The sequence below is a fragment of the Anthonomus grandis genome, chromosome 15 (genome assembly GCF_022605725.1).
Source record: "Anthonomus grandis grandis chromosome 15, icAntGran1.3, whole genome shotgun sequence".
Classification (NCBI taxonomy): domain Eukaryota; kingdom Metazoa; phylum Arthropoda; class Insecta; order Coleoptera; family Curculionidae; genus Anthonomus; species Anthonomus grandis.
In genome coordinates this window covers 14,650,908-14,658,085 of record NC_065560.1, presented here as the reverse complement: position 1 = coordinate 14,658,085, position 7,178 = coordinate 14,650,908, and positions in this window count along the sequence as shown.

Genomic DNA, 7,178 nt, shown 5'->3' with positions numbered 1-7,178 from the left:
ACCAAATCCGGAAGCCACATTTCTTGATCTTTGTTTTTCTAATATTATGAATCTTCTGGATTGGCGGATGATTTTTTATTGCCGGTGACTGGCTCTCGACACACTCCGTATGAATGTGTCTTTTCAGTACCATATATGTCAAGGTCTCTGAAATATTCAGTAAAGTTTTTTGACTTCAAAAATGCTGATTTTGTATCGTAAATAATTTCCTTGCATCTATCGACTGGTCCTTTATTAAAAACACTTCTGATATAAATATTTCCCTAAATAAGTTTTATGACGTTTTGTATGAAGGAATCAGCTATTTTGTGCCTATTAAGTCCTATAATACTGGTAGCTTTCCTGTATGGTTTTCAAGAGAGTTAAGAAGCTTAGTTTTACGTAAGAGGATTGCTCATAAGAAGTTTAAGGAGTCTCAATTGCAAAGTGATTACTTGGTTTTCTCTGGGCTTCGGCAGTCATGCAGTGTGTTGAGCGGTCAGTGTTACCGCGATTATATTTCTCGTACCGAGAATAATCTATTGTTAAATCCTAGGTTATTCTGGAAACATGTAAGCAATGTTAAAAAGTCAAATATTATTCCTAAACATATGTTTTTTAATGATGAAACTAGTGATGAGGGTGGTGATACTGTTAATTTATTTGCCAAATATTTGTCAAAAGTATATTCTGATAGAGCATTTCAAATACCTGAATATTACATGACAGGGCTTGTGGATCAATTTGATGTCAAATTTGTAGAGTTATTTTTAGTAGAGGTTTTTGACGAGATTCTTGGCTTACAGAGCAAGACTTCTGCGGGACCGGATGGCATTGAAATTGTTCTTTTAAACTTAAAGTTCCATTAGCTAATGGTCATACTGATTACAAGTCGGTCATATCAGTTCTCTCTTTGGACTCACTTGAGTTAAGGCGTAATAATTCAAACTTGTGTTTTATTTTTAAATTAATATTGATTGATTGACTGATTGTGATTATCTTTTAAATAGGCTGAATTTTCGGGCGCAAAAATTGACTAGACTGAAAAAACTCTTCTATGTAGATTTTGATAGTAGTTCTTATGAACAGCATAATCCTATAACTAGAATGCAACGTTCTTTCGATAGGTATAGTCTTGACTTGCACGTTTGTTTTAAGAGTTCTCTTAAATTAATTAATTAATTAGTGACTCGTTACTTTAACAGGTTTCTTTAAATTAATTTGTAACTTTGATTGATTTATGTCTTACTATTATCTAGCTTAAGTTGTATTATTATTAGTATCTTTTGTGTTATTTTATTTTTGTAAAATTGGTGGATACCGTTAAATAAATAAATAAAAAATAAATAAATAAAGCGTCAAGAAGCACTTTTTACAGAAAAATATTTTTTTTAAATTAATAATGGCGTCCGTACTGCATCGAGACTGAATATTTCTAGTTATTATATTATAGTTATTATAGTCATATCAAAAATCATAAAGACAAAATATCCTTAGAATAGTACAAGGAATAATTCCTTATATCCGCGTGTTTAGTAAACACCCTGTATAATATATTTCTTCATATCGTTAATGTGAATGTAAGTTTTTTACTCGGAAACGGTGCCTCGTACGTAAAAAAGTTAAGAAACCAAATTTAAAAAGTTAAGAATCTCAAAATTAAATGGGGATTTCAAGAGAAATTTTCGACAACGTTTTGCAGCAACTCAAGGTATTTTTGGGCGTTTTAAGTATCATCAATAAAAAATGACTCTATAATATGATCGCTCAAAATACTAGCCCCAACATTCAAATGGAATAAAAGATTGGCCTGAAAAGAAAATCCGTAAAAAAAATTAATTTTTATTTGCTTTATAGTTTTACAAAATTCCGTTCTTCCATATTGGTCTTCGGGTAATATCTGCGACCAAATAAACAAAAGATAGGCGCCTATATCTCAACAAACAGCAAGTCAGAAGACCGGCAAGAGCCACGCAGCTAGTCCGGATATAAAAACAGTGCAAAGATGATGATGGGTAATATCTGCTGCTAAAGTCTTGGAATATTGGAAACATTTGTACTCATGTTTTATTTCAAATACTGGTAACAGTTTTATGGTCCATATCCCAGTTACTCTCCAACACTTCTGCTTGATCGTGTTTAATTCACTAAAGAATCTCGAAGACAAAAGGATTTATCAAAATTTAAAACCACATTGAAAGTTGTTGTTCTACTACTGTGCGTAAAGTACTCACTTTAGATACTTCCCAAGGTGTATAAACTTTCACTTTTTACGATAAACTGCCTAAAAAGTCTTTACGTTATTTTAAAAGTAATTTGATTTTTATTTTACATTTAATTTAAAATTTGTCATTTTTTTTTACTTTTTTACGCACTAGTGCGTAAAGTAATTTGAATTTTTTTTTGGTAATAGAAAAAATTTTTTTATGTCACGTGTGTAAAATTCCATTTTCTTATTCATGGGAATTGTCAAATTTTCCATTCATAAAAAAGGATCATTTTACACACTTGTTACAGAAATAACTATTTTCGCTGGATATCGTTCTACGTACAAATGTAATTAAAAACAAATCTTTAGGTACTGTTGAATTGCCTCCATAAAACCATTTAATAATTTTAACTTTGTCGGAAGAAGTTTAAACAGTTATAAAAAGTTGAGAAAAAAATAATAGCGCTTTAAAATTCAATAGTGCAGCGTGAAGTCCCCCAGCAAAATGAGGCATACTGATATTATACAGGGTGTTTCAGAACTAGGGGATCAAACTTCTGGGGGTTGTTCAGTGCAACAGAAGAATCCATTGGAGTATAGAAACCCATGTCCGAAAATGCGTCACTACGGCCCTAAGACGCGTTAAAATTTATAAAAAACATTAATTACCTAAATAGGATCTGCTGCATTTATTTTTACCTTTTGTACATGATACCATAACAACAATTGTTTAAAATCAACGCTTATCAATGTCAATTCTCAATGTCATGTTTAAAAATTTTATAGCTTACAATTTTTAAACATTTATTGCTAATGGAAAACTTTACCAATCAAGAATTGGCGGATATGCATTTGGCATACGGAGCAACAAACTGCAATGCACGAGCAGCATCGCGGTTGTATCATGAACGTTATCCCGAACGACAGCATCTTGGATACAAAAAGTTTATTGCTGTTCATCGGCGGCTCGCTGAGACAGGGATGTTTAAGACCAAGATGCATGATACTGGTGTTGCTCGAACCGTAAGAACGGTCGAATTTGAAGAAGAGGTGCTGCAGCGAGTTACCGATGAACCGTCAAATAGCACACGTGACGTCGCTAAGAATATGAATACGAGTAACGCTTCTGTCTGGCGGGTACTACAGGAGCAACAAGTCCATCCTTACCACTTCCAGAAAGTTCAAGGTATGACTGCAGCCGATTTTCATCCTAGAGTTCAATTTTGTCGATCTCTGGATAACATCATTGCACAACCAAATTTTTTACGATATATTTTGTGGACCGATGAACCCTCTTTCACAAGAGACGGTATTTTTAATAGTAGGAATAGCCATGTTTGGGACGAAGAAAATCCTTATGCAATTTTTCCAAGAAAACATCAGAATCGTTGGTCTGTCAACGTATGGGCAGGCATTGTTGATTATTATTTAATTGGGCCATACCTTCTTCCGGAACGGTTAACAGGACCTATTTATCTGCGTTTCTTGGAGGAAGTTCTCCCAGAACTCCTTGAAAATGTTCCACTAAACGTTAGACAGCAAATGAGGTTTCAGCATGATGGAGCACTGGCTCACTTTGCGGTACAAGTACGAGAGTATTTGGCTCAGCGGTTTGGGCACCGTTGGATTGCCAGAGGTGGAGCAGTTTCTTGGCCTCCTAGGTCACCCGATTTAACGTCGCTCGATTTTTTCTTGTGGGGACATGTAAAGTCTTTAGTCTACGAAACTCCAGTAGAATCAGAGCTAGACTTAATTGGACGAATAACAGCAGCATTTGAAATCATTCAAAACGAGGATCAAATTTTTAGTGTAGTCCGCCGAAATCATGTGCGGCGTTTAAATCGGTTTATTAAGGTTGGAGGAAGACATTTTGAACCATTGTTGTGATGGTATCATATACAAAAGGTAAAAATAAATGCATCAGATCCTATTTAGGTAATTAATATTTTTTCTAAATTTAAACGCGTCTTAGGGGTCTAGTGGCGTAGTGACACATTTCCGGACATGGGTTCCTGTACTCAAATGGATTCTATTGTTGCACTGAACAACCCCTAGAAGTTTGATTCCATAATTCTGAAACACCCTGTATATTCAGGATAGTTCACAAAACTAATTAACCCGTTACTAAATTTCATAATCACTGAGTAACGTTTAATGGAGCACTAAAGAAATTACTTTTTACTACGACAATTGAAAAATATTATATTAACGACATAATGTTCTCTGGAAACGTTTCAACAAGGACTGGGAGTTGGTGTGGCCACTATGCATATAAAAGGACTGCTAACAGGTGTCACCATCTAAGACTCCTGCCTTAAATTAAAAAGAAAAAACCTGCCCGGTGTAACATCCAGCCCCGGTCGCGCCTAATTAAAATGTTTTAAATTACCGCTTCTTATCATAAATGCTGTAGGTACCGATTGTTTGGTTCGTTTTGTTGTTCTGACATGTTTTAGTGTGAGTGTATTTGGATCGTTTATTTTCGAGTTTGCACGATTAAAGTCATATAAAATGACACATGAGTTAAAAACACTGTTAGAGGAAATGCCTCTAAACATCAGAATGCAAGTGTATTATCAACACGATGGAGCTTCCGCGCATTCACCGCTAGTCAGGTCAAGCAATACATGAAAGAAGATTTTCCAAGAGTATGAATTTGTCGCGGTGATCATATTAGTTGGCCTCCAAGATCTCCAAACTTCACACCACTGGACTATTGTTTGTAGGGCTCGTTTAAAAATGTGTATAACGTAAGTCGTCACTCGGGAGGCCTTATATCGACGCATTAGAAATGCGGCAGTGCTTGTCAGAGAAAGATATGAATCTGTTTACGGCGGTTTTTATGAAAATTTATTAAAACAACCCTATTATTAAAACCATGTTAATGTAGAAAATTTTGTTTATTTGTAATGTTAGCAAGAAGAACGCAAGGACGGCCGCTCAGCACTCCTACGATACCGCGCCAGAGGATATAAACAAGAATGGGATTCAGTTTAGGCTATCACGTTAAGCGGGCTCATTGTATGATTCTAACAAAGTCAGAAGTGGGATAAGATCCCAAGTTCGCGTCTTTTACAAAAGGGACCATATTTTAACCTTTTTGGTGGTTGTGAATTGTGAATTTTAATGCTCGTGATTGTGTGCGAATGTACGTACTATTATGGAAGGTAAAAAGGTAGAGAGGACCCGCTCCTATACACCGCCCTTGTCACCGAAGCAAAAACGACGGCGTCGTTCTTCAAGCTCTTCTTCGTCCGATGACTCTTCGTGATGGCGAAGCACCGGAGCAAATAAAAAAGTAGAAAAAGCAGATAAGTAGACTGCAGGCTCAAGTGAGTACAAATTCTGTTATTCCTTTTCCAACTGTGAGTGCGTCGATTACTGAAACTGTTATACCCATATTCGATCCGAATGCGAACATTATAACCGCGAAAGACTGGATACGGCGGGTTGAAGAACTAAAATTTTGTCACAAATGGGACGATTTAACTACCGTAAAATTAGCAACCAGTAGGTTACGTGGAAACGCGCGTAAATAGTACGACGGTTCGCAAATAACGTTAAATTCTTGAGAACTATTAAAGGGCCTTTTAATCTTAAACTTTCTAAGCACAATAAGATTTGGAAAATGATTAGTAGATGCTGTACAATGTACACGCCGCAATCTAAGCAAAATTTGGACGATTACTATTTCCAAAAGGTTACTAAGCTCAATAAATTGCATTTAAATATCCCGGACGCATGTTTAATAGATAGTGTAATAGAGCGAGTGGGTGATAATACGGTTGCAATATCAGCTCGCGCTGCAAATTTTAAAAGTATTGGCGAATTTGCGAATTATTTAAGTAGCGTCGGTGCTTTAAAACCAACCAAAGTTGATTTTCAACGTGTGTCAACTGCCCAGGTAACCCAGTTTCCAATCGCATCAACCTCCGCTATGGGGAGTGACGCACAATGGAAGCGCGAACAAAGAGCCTACCAAACTTTCGATCCCCGAAAAGTGTCAAAACGCATTTCTTGTTTTAATTGCGGCGAAAACCATAGAGCAAGAGATTGTTATAAGGAGCGTATTGAGTGCGAGCTCTGTCATAAATTAGGTCACACTCGAGGCCAATGCTCACAAGAAGAAACGGACTAGAAGTATACGGCTAACAATAGTAAAAATGGTTAGTAAAAGACTAACGAAAGTGAAACGGTTAGTTAACGACTAACGCTCTCAATGGTTAGTAAACGACTAACTCTCTTAAAAGTTAGTAAACGACTAACATATAAGATAAAGAACGGTTAGCAAATGGTTAACATATGAAATAGTTGATAGAGTATGATTGGTATATGACCATAAACGGACGTTGACCGTTAGAATAATGGCTAATATGTTATATTCAGACAAGAACTCAGGATGGCCGATTGTTAGCAAGAAGAACGCAAGGACGGCCGCTCAACATTCCTACGATACCGCGCCAGAGGGTATCATCATCATCTTTGCACTGATTATATCCGGTCTAGCAACGACGGCTCTTGCCGGTCTTTTGATTGTCGTTTGACTCTTTCGTCGAGATTAGGCGCCATCTTTTTATGATTCTGAGTCGCATCTAGGTGCTTGGACTTTTGACTTGCTCGGAAGATAGGAACCGACTGGTCGGGATAGATTTGGTTGCATGTATTTATAAGGTCTGGGTGTGATGGTATTGGACGCGAGCCTGTGGAACAGACCACGCCCCTCAGATTGCGGAACTTTTAGCTAGCGAGAAAAGGTCGGGCGGAGGTGTGAACGTAACCGGTCATTTACGGTGTTTTTGGTGATGGATTAGGTTTTTGACGGTCGGATTGGGTTTTGTATAGGTTTATTTTTGTATGGTTATTAAGGATAGGAATTGGGATTTGAACACGTTCGGAAGGAAACGAACGGACACTGCGAGAGACTAGACCTCGACTCCCAGCAATAGCTTGATAGCCGGGTTAGAATTTAATCTCTCAAGTTTTGCCATAA